At 38.3% G+C, this 16322-nt stretch overlaps 1 protein-coding gene across 3 annotated transcripts in view; it reads left to right on the top strand.

Annotated features, from left to right (window-relative positions):
- The window catches only part of LOC149673876 (protein SERAC1), a 164211-nt gene that overhangs the window by 100953 nt on the left and 46936 nt on the right, over positions 1-16322 (top strand). For all 3 annotated transcript variants that reach the window (XM_089839651.1, XM_089839649.1, XM_089839650.1), the window contains exon 2: positions 14050-14111. The gene's annotated coding sequence lies outside the window, so the exon portion shown is untranslated. The remainder of the gene's footprint in view (positions 1-14049; positions 14112-16322) is intronic.

Here is a 16322-nt window from a genome sequence, read left to right as displayed (position 1 = left end):
ATTCGCGTCGAATAATTTGTAATCACTCGAGCGGCGGCGGCCGGTTTCTTTTATTGGGCAATGAAACAGTTTTCCAATTTGCGGAAAATATCTCTGCACTCCCTCACCCTCCACCATCCCCTCCTCTAACCCTTTTCCTATTACTAAATAAAATTAAGGAAAAGGGCGGGAAAAGATGGGCCAATGGGAGAAGGAAAGAAAGGAGAAAAAAGAGAGACGTATACCCCTTTAAGAGGATGAAGCAATCTGCGAGCAAACGCCATTAAAAGGCTTTTTCTCATTTAATTCGTCCCAAATTATATAATGGAAGGTATTAGTCATTTTATCGCGTTCAGTTTCACTTCCTAGTAAGAAAGGAAGCTGATAAGGGGGAGTGGTAGTGTAACCGAAAGAAAGGAAATCATTAGAATAGAAATGACAGCGCGAGCGCTACTCCAATTCGTCATCTACATATTGCGCTCGTGCTCGGGACCCTTCAGTTTCAACCGGAGTTTACCCCCATTTTATCCATAATCCATTTGTTATTAAAGTAACAGGGTATACGTTTCTATTCATGGCAAACTTGGGTTCGACCTCGAAATGGCTTTATTCGCTTGAATATAGTTAATACGGTAGAATACTCGAAGAAACGTAATGATGGCAGTTGCAGCTGTTTTTAAGTTTATAATTATACTTAGCTGCCATTACCGTTTTTAGAAGATAATAAACTGATGTGTATGTCGTTGTTATTTAGCTTATTTTCTTTTAATAATTGATGCTAAAACTTTGAGCGATGGATGTTAGTTTCTTACCCAGTTATAGTCGTACTTACTTTGACTCTATTAACTGGGTATAAGCGAATACTTTAGACTCTTTACTCGATCCTAGGAAATGGAAATCATTTTTCATATTTTTTTTCATCTCTCGATTTTCTCTCTCTTTCCCTCTCTCTTTGTTTTAGGGATGCTGGAAGAGGATGAAGAGGAACGCTATTTCGTTTAAAGACAGGTTTGGGATAAAGATGAGAAGGGATTCTTTTTCTGCCTGGTTTAGTTCTTTTTCTGAATGAAATGGAAAGGTCATTATTGTTCTCTAGCTCCGGGGGGGGGTGATGTTGGGAGGAAGACTTTGATTTTATAAGGATACCCGTTTTTACCATCCAATGAGCTGCCCGCCTTCTTACGCCCCCCTCATCCCCCATTCTCCTCGTGCTCAGCATCTTCGATTTTTGGCGCCAATTTTTCTCTTCGCGCGTTTCTTATCCCGGGGAAATTTTTGATCTATCTCGATTTTTATCCCTGAATTAATAAGGGGATTTTCGCCAGGGATGGTTGATGAAATTGGGAGTGTTTTTCTGTCTAATTATTTTCTCCTATAATTTTAATTCGAAGTAGCTAGTTACTCAAAGTTGAAAACGAAAAACACGATATATGTGCTCGTAAATTTAACCATCCCTATAATGAAGGTGATGAACATGGATGACCAAAAACAAATAATTGTTTTTCTTCCCATTTCTTTATATATTCTACACCAATTTCTTCCTGTATTTTACACCAATTTCTTCCTATATTTTCCTCAAATTTCTTACTGCATTTTCCACAAATTTCTTTCTGCATTTTACACCAATTTCTTCCTGCATTTTACACTAATTTGTTCCTGCATTTTACACATATTTCTTCCTGTATTTTACACCAATTTCTTCCTATATTTTACACCAATTTCTTTCTGCATTTTACACCAATTTCTTCCTTTATTTTCCACAAATTTCTTTCTGAATTTTACACCAATTTCTTCCTGCATTTTACACTAATTTGTTCCTGCATTTTACACATATTTCTTCCTGTATTTTACACCAATTTCTTCCTATATTTTACACCAATTTCCTAATATATTTTCCCATATTTCAAGGATACATTTCCTATACTTCGTGTCAGGAGAAGGAAGGAACATCCGCCCACGTACTTTGCGAGTGCGACTACTTCGCCTCGCTTAGATTAGAATATTTTGATTCACACACCCTGGAACCCTCGAGGGTCTCCTCTCTCACGGTGGAGCGAATTCTTCGCTACGCTGCAGCTACAGGCCTATTCAAGGCCTGATTACGAGGATGCACAATATGCCTTTGGCATCGGTGCTAGGGCGCGTACCCTCCTCATCAACAATAATAATAATAATACTTCATTTAAAGGCATTTACAGTTTTCAGTGGGTCCACCCTGTTACAGCGACCTCTTGTTTCTCTGCCATCAAAAACTAGAGAGACTCGCGAAATGGGAGAGAAAATGTAAACGATTCTTCCATGGGAATTAGGATTCGAATCGAAGATGAAATGAAATAAAAATGATTTCTTTTATGATCATTACTGGCAGGCGGCCCCTTTTCTTTTCTCCTTTTCCCTTTAAATCAAATTAGCCGAGCTCTCTCTCTCTCTCTCTCTCTCCTACATCGGGACAAAATCCACGACAAAGAATTATGATTATCACTTCTCATTTTTTAGTGCGGCTAATACCGTGTACATGACCTTAATCACGTTTAAATTAATAATTGAATTGCGCAAAATACATTTATAATTAAAAAAAGATAGAAGTTAAAAACGTAATCGAACGTTTTTAAATTTAAATAATGGCCCAAAATCGTAAATATATATTTTTAATAGTAACATTTCTAAAATTGTGCAGACACTTTGCTTTGTACGATGGGTTAATGTTTTTGTCGACATCAGAAACACCTAAACTGGTCCAAATATTCTAGCAGACGAACCCTTAAATCACGTGGTTGTCTGTTTATCCAAAATGAGCGGAAAAGTAAAACATAATCATTGTTTTGTAGAATTTTAGGATTTATCTATTTGGCCCTATTTCTCAAGAACTTACTTTAAAGAGTCTGGAAAAGTTAACTCGGAACTTTTTAACTTTCCCAAAAAACATCTCTTCTTTGAATTTTTGGTTAACCAACGAGGTATCGGACACTATACCGTATTTTCCAAAAAAAAGCCCTCCTTCGTATCGTGGACAAAATGCTAAGCGGGTTTAGTGTCCAACCCTCGTCAGTCCACGATCGAGTCTCTCTTGACTCTTTCAAAACTTTTCAATTCTTAAAGATATCCCTTCTTTGGAGCCAAACACGATTGACTGTCATCCATCAAACGCTAGCAGACCGCTTGGCGACACGCCTTCACTAAATACTTCGTTCCATGGTCATTGTGCATAGGGGTGGCTATGGAATTTCTTTCTAAACATTACGTAGACATACGGTCAAGGGACTCGCGTCGTCACGTGCGTGCTGTATTAAGCGCGGCCTCTCTTTTAGAAAATAAGAAAGAAAAAGTTTCGCCGCCCTACGAGGAGGAAACTCGATATTTTTCTATAAAGACCCCTTCAGACTGCAGTAAAATCTTACGGTCGCGTCGGTACGTTCATTTCCTTGTACAGTTTGCTATCACGAACTTTCTCGTGACGTCACACAATCCTATCTCTTACATCGGTTTTGGCGACCATATTGGAAGTCGTTAGCTTAGGCCATACAATTTAGACTATCAATATTGACGTCACGTCGTCGTAGCTCCTCCCCTCACAATACCATTCTACAGACATGAGAGCAGACGACATAAAACGAGTCGCGTATATATGTTGATTTTTGAACCAAGACGTTTGAATACTAAAATAACCGAATCCTTAATGACAAAAACCGCCAAGAGGGCACCAATAGTATTAAAACCATTCATATATCGTCTGCTAAAGTGTAGCTCACTCGATCACGCGTCAGTAAGGCATGATCGAGTCTGCTATGACTAAAGGTGGTGCTATCTCGACACTGTTGGACGAAATTGAAAATTTTTTTAAACGAAACCCGCGCCGAATCTTATACGTAATCGATGACACGTGTCTAATTAAGCGAGAAAAGTGACTACACCGACGTGAACGAAAGATTTTAGTCTTGTCTGAACGGGCATTTAGAATCCAAAGTCAAAAGTTTGTTGCCCAATGCATACCACACTATATATAGGTATTGGAAAGCGGCATTTTTGGAACTGTCCCCTTTTCTTGGTGGCCTATACGGATGGGATTTTAGAATTTGTCAATAGGTATTATATATATATGTATGTGTATATCTTACGTATTTAAAGGAAAGAGCCAGTCTAAAATTATTCGAAAGGACAAATGGAATAATGAATCTTTTGGAAATCAAGCTGCAGTATTTCCAATAGAAACTCAATAGGTTAGCCCTTTCCTTTAAACGTTTCAATGCAAAATTCCTGAACCTTTTTAACACCTTACCATAACAATATTTTCTATTTCTATACCACCTCTCTTCGTATCATTGTATAGTTTAGGGTTTGGTAGTGTATATTATAATATTCGTAAAAGCTCAGGTTTGTACATTAGGAAGTATTTTAACTCGTGTGTCATTCAAGGAATCCTTCTTGTAGCTTTGATGTGTAGAAAGGGATATCCATTGTAAAGTACCCAGGTGCGGCCACCGACATTCAAGAGTTTCTCCTCTCTCTCTCTTCACGAGATATAGTCAATAGATTCCATTGGAAAAATTCAAGATTTTTTTTATTTATTTCTTTGACTTCATTCCTTTAAAATCGTATATAGTTGAAAAAATATATACCTTTTTTTCAATGGTCAAGAATGCTGTAGGTAATGCATATTTTAATGGTACTTCGCTTTCTAGTTATGATTTTGAAAATTTCGTAGTGCCATCAACTTTGAAATCTTTGAATTTGTTATAGACCTAATTGTTTCCTTTCCAATAATTAATGCGTATTCATTGTTTTCAAACTATGAGGATTGATACTTTTTACACCAGGAGACCAGGCTACTTGGAGGACAAAGTGCAGTGCCAAGTAGCCTCGTCTCCTGGTGTAAATGGTATCAATCCTCCTTGTCTTAAAACTATACTTGAGGTTCTTTTAAACAAGGCTAAAAGAATTGAAAAAATAAAAAAATAATGATTGTTTGAAAAAATAAAAAAATAATGATTGTTTGTTTTGTCCGACCTCCACTTTGGGACATCATAACTTTGAATCTATAACAGATATGGGAAAATCCTTTGAGTACGTTATAGCCCTATTTTTCCTCTTTCGAAAGATACTAATTACTCTGGGTTCTATTAAGCAGGACTCGAAAAATAAGCTAATTAGTGAAACGCAAAATTCATAATTTTATTTTCATGTTACATTACTTGTTCCCGCATCATGCCTAACCTTATTTCTGCCTGATTGATTAATGCTATAAAGTCGATTTGCTCCAATGTACTTTTACATTCAAATATTATATAGTGCAGTCATAAATTGACACATCCTTTTTATTCTTCCGTATAGGGGTTTAGTTACGACACTTTAAAATGAAAGCGAAAGCTAGTTGTAAGGAATTTCTCGTATACAAAGATAATAGAGGGAAATTTTAATAGGATGGGGAGAGAGTTTAATAGCGTTGCCACGATAAAGTGGACGTTATATTCCGCGAGAGAGTGAAGATGAGTCAGGATGAAGAGAGAGAGAGAGAGAGAGAGAGAGAGAGAGAGAGAGAGAGAGAGAGAGAGAGAGAGAGAGAGAGAGAGAGAGAGTGTGGGGAGAGAATGTTTAAGTTCGGCGTGGTCAGAGGCTGCCCATGATCTCGCGTCATAAACGTTGAAAACGAGAGAACGCGAGACAGCTGCGCTGTGGCTTTTCCGGCCAATTGCCTTTAACTCGTGTTGACAGAGGCGTCCAACCTTCACCCTCTCCCTGTTCTCTCTCTCTCAAGTTCCTTACTATCATTTTAAACGGATATAATTTTAAATTTCGAAAAGGCAAATTTAAAAATTATTAATAAACATAATTAGAACTTCGTAGTGAAATAATTATTATTTAAAATAGGGCTAAAGTTATAATTAAAAGATCACGGCATGTAGAACTAGAAGAAACAATTTTTTTAGGGTGACACTCAAGATATCTTTTAATTCCTCTTGAGACAGAAAAGAACGCGCGAGATTTTTCTCTTCGTAGGTTTTAGCTTGTACTGTTAGTTTTGGCGGCAAAATCTGGCGCCTATTCAGCTCGTGCGGTCTCAGTTAGCTATAGCACGAGGGTTCAGTACAGTTTTTTTTCCAGGCACCAAGTTGGACGGTAATAGGCAACTGGGTTCCCGCCCACTTTGCATCTGTGTCGCGCCACGCGCGTTCTGCAGCGGTGCAAAAACGAGAAAAACCCAAACCCGCCTTTTCTGTTTTATATATAATCTAAATCCGCTAGCGGCGGCTGTTGGAAAGAATATTTCTCTCTCTCTCCCTTTCTATCCTACTTCTCCGCAAAGCTCCTCCGTATTGTCCTTCCAGGGTACTGTAGCTTTTATATCCTCATTGCTTATTCACGGAAAAGATTCTTGGATGCTATACAGCTCTCTCTCTCTCTCACTCTCTCTCTCTCTCTCTCTCTCTCTCTCTCTCTCTCTCTCTCTCTTTCTCTCTGAGCTGCTGCTGGGGAGAAGAAAGAAAAAAGAAGAGCTACATCGCGGGATTCAGGATTGAGAATAAAAAAATATATGTATAAAATCGCTTGGTGATAAGGGTGAAATCTGCATCCACTTTACTGAGGCACTAAGCTTCGATTAAATGTGAGATGACGAAACAAAGGCCCCTTTTTTCCCGTGGGGTTGGATACTTGGAGCGGTGGTTCTAACTGTGCCTTTAATAAAGGGTATAGCGGAAACTTTGAGCCCAAGATGTTGGATAACAACGCACTCGTGTTGAGAAAGTTACGATTCAATATTGAATCAACAACTTTTAAGTCTCTTAACTCTAGCAGAGTGAAAGTGGCCAAATGTTGCGTAACGGTAAATTAGGTTAAAATCACCTTTTTAATGACTCAGCTCTAATTGATTAAAAAACATAACAGCCCAAGATCCTCTATGCAATATTGACCAACATTTGGAAGAAAAAAGTTATTATTAAAAAAACACATAGGCCTAAGTAGATTAAAAGTTAAGGATGAAATCATTGTGGTATGATATGTGTCCAAATAGTCCTTTTATATATTAAATATATTGTGTTATTATACTATCTTGTATCTCCTCCATTTACGTATACATGTATAGGTTGTCACTTTATAATAAGCATTTCACCCTCACACAAATCTGTTCCTCATTGATGGGCATTTTGTCAGGGGATAATGGAAATGAGTAGAATATGGCGTTAGGGATAATCTCATAACCAACTTAATCCCTCGGTTTCATTCACGGGGTCCCGATGGGAAAGGCACGCGTATTGCCCAAGTCATCCTCCATAGTCCAACACTACTCCACCCACCACCACCGCCATTTCAGGGCGGAAAAAATTACTCTAGCCAACTCGGACCGGACTGTTCTTTCGTGGGTATCATGTTGGATTTAAGGAGAGGCATGCCAAAATCTAGTTCACTATAGCTGAGCTCTTTTTGTTTCGCAGTTATGGCTTTTTACTACAGGATGACAGTTGGGGATATCAGTGTAAATCGGCGGCGGGCAACGGGGGATTTTATAGTTTTTAGTTCCAGCTGGACCCCTCGACTACAGGGGGTCTCGTTTTTAATGATGGAATACTCAGTTTTTGAGGGGGGTTTGTTCCTTATATCATAAGTTCATAAGAAATGTTCCATAAGTATGACAGTTAGTAATGCCAGAGACTTACAGCTCGAGCTAGTTCGAGAACGACGACTATACACTCGGTTTTGCAGTCCATCTTCCTATTTAGTCTGTATACTAAACCTTTGACAGCGCCTTACCAGGCGAGAATCTATGACGTTTCACCTGCGACGCTTCGTGACAAGCTCTCAACTCTCTTAACTCACTAAGGTCGGGTTGCGAAAAACTCCTTCTTTAGAATTACAAAGTCCGCATCGAAAAATTTGCACGTGCAATGGAATTTGAGATATTTGCGACTAAAAATAGCTTCTCCGTAACAACAATCCTTATTTCTTAGCCGCCGTCTCTAGAAGGAGGAGTTCGAAAGAGTGGGGGGCATTGTACAGTTCCAAATAAAGCGTGCGTGATACACCCCATAAAAAGAAGGGTCCCCCTTCCCGCGCTAGGATTCTAGCAGACTGCTTGGTGCCATGGTACTCTTTTAACACCCAACCCATCCCTTCAAAGAAAGAAAAAAAATAACATTTCCACCCTTGAAGTTTGTTGTTGGGCCACCCGTCCGGTTGATGTACCACAAATTTAAACAAAATGGTCAGCCATGATATTTAGATTCGTGTCGGTCTAAAGCTATATGTGGACGTCATAATACCTTGAGCTATAATCTACAGAATATTCTGTAACTGTAGGGTACGGTTTTTACGGGTGACCCCTAAAAAATTTAATTAAGAAACTGATTTGGACAATGATTTCTAATTTAATTCTGGGGCCATCCCTAAAGCACTCTTAAAATCATAACTCGAAAACAGTGGCCCTTGTGGCAAAATGGAGATAGAAGCTACATTTTCGACTCAAAATTGATTTCCCAAAGAACATCCCCCTTAACTTATGCCAGACTTATCAGAAACACGCTGTATGTCTTAGACTGTTTTTATCTTAGCGAGTTGAATGTGTGACTAATTAAATATTGCGTCTTTGACATGCGGTAAAAGCTTCATGTTTTGGGACCCGTCATGCTCTGCCAGTCTTTATTCGGTTATGGTAAAATTATATTTAGTGCTGTTATGATTAGTTTTTAGTGAAGTGTCTAGATTATAATGGTACTTTAAAAATTAGTTAAATTAATATAGAACAATAGACTTGGCTATCGAAAATTGGGTCTGGCAGATCCGTGTTTGGGTGATGGTCAGTCCAAACTTCATTCGATTGTGCATGGTAACATTATTTTTCGTGCTATTACGATACAGTTTCACACCCTTCATTTTACATACTTTGAAACGAAGGCAAACGCCATCAAAATGAATACAGAAGGTTAAAATAAAACCCAATTTCTTAATTGATACTATCCTTACTAATTACGTATGGCATGTCAAGAGGGACTACTTGATTCAATTGGACTCCTCGATCTTGGATGGCGCGCGAGGAAACGGCTGTTAAAGCTATCCGGGGGTGTATAACCCCAAGAACCCCTGAAGCACCAGTTACTGTAATAAGAAAGTTAACCGTTCCCGGGAGGGGTATTTTTTCCCGCGCTAGCTAGCGATAAGACCGAGGCTTAGCTTCTTCTTCTTCTCCTACGGAAAGATGGCGTCGGCTTTCTTCAAAAGAACAAGCCACTAACGGGCCCAGGGGTGAACGAGGGTGACGTACATAGCGAGAAACAGGCCACAGTGTCGTAAATTTCTAGTGTCATGTCGAGTCGAGGACCGCGAGCGCGCCATTCCAGAAAAATGTGATGTTAAAGGGAACCAGGAGGAGATTCCGGAATGTTCGTTCGCCTATAAGAAACACCCACGAGATTTAGTGATGAGAGAGAGAGAGACAAAAACATCCCCAAAAAATTTCACCACATTTTTTTGCCAAACGATTGAAATTTCTAAATATATATTTTCTCAAAATTCCATGACATGTCTTTTTAAAAATATTTTTTTTATTTCGGAAATACAAGGATTATTTATGATTACGATTTTATTCAAGTATACCAGAACGTTTTCAGGGTTGTTATAACAGATTAGGGAAACCTAGAAAGTTCAGGGAATTTAGTATAGTCCCAAAACTTATCAGGGAAAGTTCGGGGAATTTAATAATGTCCCGAAACTTATCAGAGAAAATTCAGGGAATGTCCCAAAACTTATTATGGAAAGGTCCAGGAATTAGGTAGATTTTAGTTATTTCTTGGGTTACAATAAATGTTTTAAAATATATCTTGAAAAGCTGACTTGTTTATAAAATTATAAAAATAATCTTTTAACATTGACTACTTTTGCGGCATTATAAGGTCGAGGAAAGTCGTAGGAAATTGGCAGGGTGAAGTTTACACAGAAAGCTGGGGATTTATTTAATCATATTACGAGTCTCATGGTCTCATGGCATCATCAAGATATTGCCTTTTGATCATAATAATAACAATGAATTAAAATAAAGTTAAAAAATCTGGAAAATCGAGGTTATAGTTAATTGAATTTGTATTAAGGTTATTTTCGATTGACCATCCATATAACATTATTTTTTTTTTCTTATCGAAAATTGAGCGGATTCGAGCCTTTACTTCTAATAATGTGTCGCGGCGTACTTCCGGAGCCCAATCAAATAAAGAGCATTTTTCCGTCGGCAAATATTTCATCGTAACCCACCCAGGGCCTCATTTTTTTCTTTCTTCTTCTTCTCTTCTTGACCTTATATAAGTTGACCTTAAAGGCAAAGGAAACCTTAAACCTCGTTTAACCTTTGATTTTAGTGTCAAGTGGCTCGGGGGCTAAACATATAAAGAAATGATATTTCTATAATCAAAGCATACCGGCGCTGAGCTGTCAAATCTATCCGAGATTTATCTTGGTGAGAAGCGAGCAACGTGTAGGAAGCTCAAGAGCTAGCTAGCTCGCGCGTTCGATCCGCGGCAGGCTAACTTTCGGAGATTAAATTATTGCTTCCAGAGGATGAGAGAGGATTTTTTTTTCTTTTTACTTCCTCGGAAGTAGTGTAGGGAAGGGATGAACATCAGAGCAATTTCCGAGATTATTCGACCATCGATGTTTTGATAGAAATTGATAGTACCGTTAGTAAGGGATAATTTTTCAAAAGAGAGATATTTTTCAGACTTCACTAGATCGAATTTCCCAGCATGCAATATTTGACGCTTTTACTATAACCCTTCTATATTTGTTTTGTTTCTAAGGCATTGATTATGCCTATTTTTTGCAGCTATATATATAGGGATGATTGATTATTTAACTAAAATTGTCAAGTTTCAAATTTCGTTGAATTTTTCTCACATTCCCGCTAAAATTCGCGCTTTATTCGCTATCCCAGTTCAACAAAAGCATCTAACGATCTCTCTGTTTGACTTCTTAAGCCTTAAACGTTACATCCATTAACATTAAAGCAAGCGCGTGCTGAACAGCGCAAAAAAGGCGGGAATCATTACGGTGGATTGTTTCCGGTGATCAGAGCTCCATCCGAGCTCGATATGAGAAACACGTGCTCGTCGCGTGCGCTTATAAAAAGGACAAACACCCCCGTAGTGTCATAAGAAGGGGAGGGGCCGTCCTGGAGGCCAAAAAACACGCGCGCGCCCAAATTCCACCCGCCTAAAAAAGGAGCGCGAATTCACTGATGACCCCGAAATGTTACAAAACTGTTTTTGGAATCAGAACGAGCTAGGGTCGAGATTAAAGGTCGAGTATGTTGACTAATAGCTCTTATATACTCGATGACTCTTATAAGTGGGCTTTTAACTTGGTTCAAATTAGACTGGACCTTTAAAAAGTATCTTTTTCGGCATAGATGGAGATTTGAAAATGGGCGCCTGATGGAGGGCTTTTCCGCGTGTTACCAAAAACGGGGTATACAGAAAGAATCACTGGATATTAAAAGACGTTAAAGACCGCTGTCTGATCTCTCTCTCTCTCACTCTGGATAGGGCGTGCATCATGCGCACCAAAAACCAAATATGATTTCCTCGTTTTGAATTCGTTTTGGAGATAACGAGGATTAAAATAAATGGAGAAACGTGCAGCGTTTGCACTTGGCTTGGATTTTCATGGGGATATCCACGCTCTAGGTGCTTAAAGGAAAAGGTCATGTTGCTACACATTATACCTCACAAGAACGACATTTTTCTACATATAGAAGGGAAAACATATAAACAAATAAATAATATCTTATTACAAAATAATTAGCATTCAATTAGTCTTAAAAACGAGGACTACTGTGCCGCCATTGCTTTAGTGGCGTCTGCTAGCCCGAACCTCTTAACCTTACCTTACCCCTTACCTCTCAGCCTGTGAGAGAATTCAACCAATCCCGTAGGGATAAGAGGTTCGGGCTAGCAGACGCCACTAAAACAATGGCAGATGGCGCAGTAGTCCTCGTTTTTAAAACTAATTAAATCCAAATTATTTTTAATAAGAGATCATTTATTTATTTTTATAAATATTTTTTCCTTTTATTCTTAGAAAAGGGCCATTCTTTTAAGGCACAATGTTATATTACTAAACTTTCCCTTTAAAATTTCCTAAAATTCGTGGGCATCAAATTGAAAAATAGAAAAAGGAAAAACTATATACAGTACTTCTCTCTCTCTCTCTCTGTGTGTGTGTCTTTCCTGGTCTCAAGGGAGTATGGGGGGTTTTTATCCTAGTCGAAAAATAGACATTTTCAATCCTCGAAGCGATATGTTGGGCCTCTATATAGAGAAATAGAGTAAGGGATATCCCTTTTCCATTGTCTTTTATATTGAAAGCGGCCGCTGCCGTCGCCACCTCCGCTTCTCCAAATCCGTCGTTTTCAAGTCTATCCTGGGATCTAGCTAGCTATCCCTGGCTGGCTGCATGGGATGGAAGAAAAAAATAATATATATATATAGAATGAATCTGAAATCCTCCTTCGTTCCTTAGCCAATAAAATAGCGAGGAAGGCTGCTGAAGTTCCACCGGAAATAGTCCCGAACTGAGAATTCAGGCTATATCGCTTCGAAAACGTTTTTACTGGTCCAGAAGAGAGAAAATTCTATTATTTTTCTCTCCTATTTTCTCTCTCTCTCTCGCCTGCGAAAGATATAGAGAACTTCAGCAATGGAGACTTTTTGTATCATGGTGGTTAAGCAACTTATGAAAATACCATCGTGAAATAGACTGGGGACAGGGCTTATGCAGTGTCATCTGCTTGGTATAGGGTTATGCTATTGGGTATGTGAACCCAAAGACGTATTAGATATTGCTTCAAAGTTACCAGTCCTTATGTTTGAAGCAATATCTAACGTCAATGGATCATCCACAAACCAATCAAAGAAAACAAAGGTGGTAAAAACTAAATATATTTATAAAAGGATCTATTTATTTTGAGTTTCAGATGTACTAATTGCTTCTAAGTTCACTAAATGTGCAATTGTGGCAATATACTGATTCACACTGTTAGCTTACCAACTTTCCGAAAACTATGAATATAATTTGAAAATGTGAAAAGTGAATAAGCTACTATGGAGTGGTTTAACTCAACAGCTAGTACACACACATCTTAATTGGGTTATATAAAAGTCTTACCACTAAAAATATTGACGACAACAATTGTCGTCGCTGGGAATAAATATCAATCTCATCTCAACAATCCGATCTATATTTAATCGCGCTCGCGGAAGAAGATGGGTAGCGTAGAAAAAAATAGGCTTATTACTAAGCCTCGGTCTAGGTTTTCTCCATCTGTGGGCTTGCAGGCGCTAGCCAAAGAGAGCGAGAGAGAAAGAGAAAAGGAATTGAGGCCTTTCATTGGTTTTTACTTACTTTCTATCAAGGCTGCAGTGAAAGGCCATTATGGCCCCTTGGATTCGCGTAATCCCGGAAATTAATTGCCTACACCGCACCAGTGCCACTCTAGAAGACTTGGGAAGGTAGGTGGGGGTTTTGGGCACTAGGAACGTGGTGCTGGAAACCCCTTGTGTATGTCAGAAAGTCTAGGGGTAAAAGAGGGGGATATCTATACACACACACAGTATATATGGGGCCAGCCCCGCCTATGTCGATTAAATCCTGCAATTTTCCGCGCCTAAGCTTCTCAAGGCCCTCTCTCGCCGCCCAATGGATGCAGCATGCAGCTAGGGTGGCTGCATGGTTTTCTCCGCGCTGTATATATTGTGATGGGGTCACCCTTTTATTTCCCCGCCAATCTGATCTATTTTTCACTGATACATTCATTTTGTTTCGGCCTTAAACGTACCCTATAAGAAATGATGGATTTTCCAGCAGCAAGAAATATAACCCTTTGGTTTTTGTTTTTTTACCTGAAGCTCTTTGATCGAAGTAAATTTACCAAAACACGTGACAATTTTGTCTATAGGCATAGGCTTAATAGATGAAATTTATTATTAGTAATGTTAGGCCTAATTTGAAAGAAAAAGGCTTAGGAAAGCTTTAATGAGTCGTGTGTCGTGAAATGAAATTTTATTTATTTCAAAATATTTTTTCTCTTTACAGAATCATGTGTGAACTTAATAATAGATGAAAAATATCAATGCCATGATCAACTCTATCTCAAGGTAGGTTTAACAATTTCTCTTTTTTTAGCCACATCGTATGATGGATATCTACGATGGGGCTCTTAGTTTGACCTGCCCTGTTGTCATTCTCGTAGTAGTAGTAGTAGTAGTGCCACAGTCCTGCCTTTGGCAGTATCAAATTTTTCGTTCGTCATTTTTGAACGTCGAGAGAAAATATTTTTATTTATTTATTTAATTAATTTTGGGCATAATTATTTAAAACTATACGAACGTCTACACTTTTTTGGACAACCATATATCTTTCTAAATTCGCGTTGTTTATACTATATATTTTTTTAAAAGAAAAAAAGAATATTAGAGACAAACCTTCGTTTGAAATTATTTCTCCATTAGGCCCTAGAGAAATTTTTACCCCGACTCATCTATATGGGACTACTCTTTAAGATGGGGAAGGGGGAGAGTCTGCTTGGGCTATCACGTCCTCATTTTGGCGCATTTTTCACTGTTTCAAGAGCCCATTTTAGCTATAGGGCCTTAAAGGAAACAAAAAATCGCAATCAAGGGGACTTTTAGATCGTTTTAAAACTCCATTTTCTCAATAAAGATAGCTGCTAGGCTGGGGTCCCTTGGAAGGAAAAAAAATTACCGAGCTTCTTTCTTTCTTTCTTTCCTTCTTTTCGGGAGACGGAAGAGCCAAGAAAATGGGATGGAGCTGTATAAGAGGATGATGATGGGGCTGGAAATAACTGCTTTTAGTGATGCAATCTTTTGTAGATTCCTAACGCGCCTTTCGGCTAAGCTTTATCCCTTCTATACTAAAAAACTACTATACTTTTTTTACTTTCTTCTTCTTCTTTGGGCGTTATACCATAGAAAAAAAAAGAAAACGTGAAATCTTTATAAAAGGCTTTTGAGACGTTATAGTAGCGGTTGCAAGCTTGAAATACAACTTACAAGAGATATAGAGATGAGTAAAGACGTAGTGAAAAATATATATGTCAATTTGAAAATTGTAATATTAAGAGATATCAGGGAATTCGTGACGTAAACTAATGTGCACGGTGTTTCTGTCTGCATCCATAAATTAAGGGGGATGTTCTTTGGGTGCAAGATTTTGAGTCGAAAATGTATCATTTCTATCTCCATTTTGATTGCCCTAAGGGACGCTGTTTTCGAGTTATGATTTTAAGTGTATTTTATGGATGACCCCTTAATTAAATCAAAATTGTCTTTCAGTTTCTTACTTAAATTTAAGGGGTCATCCGTAAAATACTCCATCCAATCTTAACTCGAAAACAGTGTCCATTGTGGCAAAATAGAGATAGAAGTTACATTTTCGACTCAAAATCTTGCACCCAAAGAAGCCAGACTTATCAGAAGCACCCCGTATATTTATAAGTACATTTAATATTCTGATTATTTACAAATGAACGGGGAAATTAATGAAAGTCAGGGAAACTTGAAAGGAAAAACCATATATTTAAAATGGAAACGAAAACATTCTTTTAACGTTGTACAATACACTATCCCTTTATTCTGTACATCTATGTTTTTTCCATCTCTCTCACTCAGGGATGTTTGAAAGCGAGTGTGGCCATTATTTTTTATCAAGTTGAAAGAAACTATATTTCTCTACCGGCATTACTTGGCAGTAAAACCCAATGTCTTCGCTATACCATTCCTTAACTTCGCTAAATGCAAGGAGAAATGGCTCTAGAGTATATAATGCAGTGTAAGATGGAATGTGATGACCGTTTTTAAGCCCTTTCGGAGGTTTTTCCCCCGCAGCCCCCCCCCCTTTATTTTTTTTTATTCGCGCAGCATCTTCCATCCCCGGTGCTCAGTCGCTCTTGAGCCTCCCAATATAGCATCTCTCTTAAAAGGTTTTATATTTGTCGATATAGAGAGCTAGCTAGAATATAGCTCTAGCCCTAAAGAATTCCCTTCCAAGTTTTCTCCTAGATTATCTTTTGATATCTCGGGCTTGTCACAACCCAGTTCCTCTCCACTCCATCAAGACCCTGGAAGGAAGTGACGTTCCCGCTAACTTTTCTCCTCCTAAGAATTTTTCCCCATTGGATAGAGAGGAAGGGTGTATCATCCATTCTTAAGCCTCGGCTATCTTATATCCCATTGTTTTTGACGTAATAGAAGAATTATACCGGGGTATTATCATCATCATCCAAGAATAGCTAGGTTCTATTAAATTTGTAAATATCAAATTTATATATTATCCGTTCATGCTACAAA

Source organism: Phalangium opilio, unplaced genomic scaffold (assembly GCF_054372755.1).
Source record: "Phalangium opilio isolate 3A_F unplaced genomic scaffold, DU_Popi_V2 ptg000048l_1, whole genome shotgun sequence".
NCBI classification, from domain to species: Eukaryota; Metazoa; Arthropoda; class Arachnida; order Opiliones; family Phalangiidae; genus Phalangium; species Phalangium opilio.
Note: the sequence above shows the minus strand (reverse complement) of the source record. Positions and strands in the feature narration are given on the sequence as shown.